Genomic DNA, 3,546 nt, shown 5'->3' on the forward strand with positions numbered 1-3,546 from the left:
ACGACGACCGCCGAGTGCCACCCGAGCAGGAAAGGGAGCCACCTTCGGTGGTATTCGTGACACAAATACTGCATCCAAAATAACACCATTATTTTATGCATTAATTTTTATATCCAAAAATCTCAGTTTACATTGGCGCGTTACGTGTAGTAATGTTTTGATTCCAAAACATCCAGTGATTTTGCAGAAATACTCATAATAAACATTGATAAAAGATACAAGTGTTATTCACAGAATTAAAGATAGACTTCTCCTTAGCCTCTTGAACCTCTGGGGGCAGTATTTCATTTTTGTTTTAAACAAGATATATTGTCACAAAAAGATGCTCGACTATGCATATAATTGACAGCTTTGGAAAGAAAACACTCTGACGTTTCCAAAACTGCAAAGATATTGTCTGTGAGTGCCACAGAACTAATGCTACAGGCGAAACCAAGATGAAATTTCATACAGGAAGTGAGACAGATTTTTGAGGCGCTGTGTTCCAATGTCTCCTTATATGGCTGTGAATGCACAAGGAATGAGCCTACACTTTCTGTCTTTTCCCCAAGGTGTTTGCAGCATTGTGACGTATTTGTAGGCATATCATTGGAAAATTGACCATAAGAGACTACATTTACCAGGTGTCCGCTCGGTGTCCTACGTCGAAACTATTGCGTAATCTCCAGGTGCGTGCATTGTTCCATTTTGAACAGAGGAGAAACCAAACTGCCACGAGTAACTTATCATCGAATAGATATGTGAAAAACACCTTGAGGATTGATTCTAAACAACGTTTGCCATGTTTCTGTCAATATTATGGGGTTAATTTGGAAAAAAGTTTGCGTTGTAATGACTGAATTTTTCGGGGGGTTTTCTTAGCCAAACGTGATGAACAAAATGGAGCGATTTCTCCTACACAAATAATATTTTTGGAAAAACTGAACATTTGCTATCTAACTGAGAGTCTCCTCATTGAAAACATCCGAAGTTCTTCAAAGGTAAATGATTTTATTTGAATGCTTTTCTTGTTTTTGTGAAAATGTTGCCTGCTGAATGCTAGGCTTAATGCTATGCTAGCTATCAATACTCTTACACAAATGCTTGTGTAGCTATGGTTGAAAAGCATTTTTTGAAAATCTGAGATGACAGTGTTGTTAAAAGGCTAAGCTTGTGAGCCAATATATTTATTTAATTTAATTTGCGATTTTCATGAATAGTTAACGTTGCGTTATGGTAATGAGCTTGAGGCTATAATTACGCTCCCGGATACGGGATTGCTCGTCGCAACAGGTTAATGCAACCACTGTGTCAGATTTCAAGAAATCTTTACGGAAAAAGCATAATCTGAGAACGGCGCTCAGAGCCCAATTCAGCCAGAGAAATATCCTCCATTTTGGAGTCAACCGAAGTTAGAAAAAACATTAAATATTCACTTACCTTTGATGATCTTCATCAGAAGGCACTCCCAGGAATCCCAGTTCGACAATACATGACTGATTTGTTCCATAAAGTTCCATAAAGTCCATCATTTAGCCACTTGTTGTTAACGTGTTCAGCCTAGTAATCCATCTTCATGAGGCGCGAGCACTTCGTCCAGACAAAAACTCAAAAAGTTCCGTTACAGGTCGTAGAAACAAGCCAAGCGATGTATGGAATCAATCTTTAGGATGTTTTTAACATAAATCATCAATAATGTTCCAACCTGAGAATTTCATTGTCTAAAGAAAAGCACTGGAACGAGAGCAAACTCTGTCGGGAGCGCGCGTCTCAAGCATGAGATACCCTGCCAGACCACTGACTCAAAGCCTCTTGAGCCCCTTCTTTATAGTAGAATCCTCAAACCAGTTTCTAAAGACGGTTGACATCTAGTGGAAGCCCCAGGAAGTGCAACTTCATCCATGTCTCACTGTGAATTCAATAGGGACAGGGTTGAAAATCGACCAACCTCAGATTTCTCACTTCCTGTTTGGATTTCTTCTCAGGTTTTTGCCTGCCATGTGAGTTCTGTTATACACACAGACATCATTCAAACAGTTTTAGAAACTTCAGAGTCCTTTCTATCCTATACTAATAATAATATGCATATATTAGCATCTGGGACAGAGTAGGAGGCAGTTCACTCTGGGCACGCTATTCATCCAAAAGTGAAATGCTGCCCCCTATCCCAAAAAAGGATATTGGACTTTCAAGACGCAAAGTGTCACTGGCCACATCATCGTGGGGACTACCCTTACAAAAAAGATTGCAGTTTGCAGTGAAAGCCCTATCTCTGCACCAGCTCTTTCCATGTTAAGCAGATCTTTAAATATTAAGCAGGTGAGGAGTTTTTATCTGGGGGCAAAGGGAGAGTGTTGAATTTAGTCAAGAGAAACATGAATTGCTATTTTGATATGTCAGCCTTATTTAATCTAATATATGTTTTGTAACGCTTAGGTTGTTACGAGTGTACTGGTATATGTGTGATGCACGTGACATCCTGGCAACGTTGAGAAAAAAACACTTTATATCAGAGTTGTCCCTGTTGAAATTTGAGAAGCTCTATGCATATTCATGAGGCTAGCATAGCATCTCACTCTCCATTGAATACAGGTGGTTGACGTCAACACCCCTCATTGAATATTCCAAAAAGTATTTAAAAAATGTGATGTATCCACCAATCCAAAGAGAGGAATAGGCTCGAGCTTGAGAGCCCACCTTTCCGCTCTGTGGTCAACACATCCCATTATGGTGGAGACACAGGTATCTCGTCATTATTTCCAAATCTCTGACTGTATCAACACTGCATGGACTAATGAAGAAATACCATAAGAGCTTTTGAGTGGATTTTCCCTTTAAACTACTGGTATAAACATATCATACAATCTAAATATTAAATCCAACCTCTGTTGTCACTGGGCAATGTACTGTTGTACATCTCTTCTTGGGGTGTAGGCTCTGTGTGCAGATGTGGTCTCTGTGTGGGGTGTGTTGGTCCAGCCCCTGAAGCCTAGGGTTACTCATAATAAAACATTAGGCATCTGAACAAACAGTCAGGAGGTGGTGGAAGGTGCAGAGAAGGGAAGCTCTCTCCCTCTCTCTCTCTCACTCTCTTTCTCTCACTCTCACTCTCTATCAGGGTAGCCTAGTGATTAGAGCATTGGACTAGTAACTGAAAGGTTGCAAGTTCAAATCCCTGAGATGACAAGGTACAAATCTCTCCTTCTGCCCCTGAACAGGCAGTTAACCCGCTGTTCCTAGGCTGTCATTTAAAATAAGAATTTGTTCTTAACTGACTTGCCTAGTAAAATAAAGGGGGGAAAAAATCTCTCTCATTCTCTCTCTTGTTCTTTTAGGAACCAGCCACTGATATTTGATGCCTTTATTTTGAGGCGTTTGATCTGCGTTGCCTGTTTGAATGCAGTCCGAAGTCCCATGCAGGGAAAGTGTCCTAATTTAATTTATTCCAAATCTGTGTTCAGTCTCATTTAAACACCAAGGAGAACTCATCAATATAACTGCATGGAAAATGACAATATACTGTATAGCAATATACCGGCAATATAACTTTTTTGTACAACTCTTGGA

The sequence above is a fragment of the Oncorhynchus gorbuscha genome, linkage group LG02 (genome assembly GCF_021184085.1).
Source record: "Oncorhynchus gorbuscha isolate QuinsamMale2020 ecotype Even-year linkage group LG02, OgorEven_v1.0, whole genome shotgun sequence".
NCBI classification, from domain to species: Eukaryota; Metazoa; Chordata; class Actinopteri; order Salmoniformes; family Salmonidae; genus Oncorhynchus; species Oncorhynchus gorbuscha.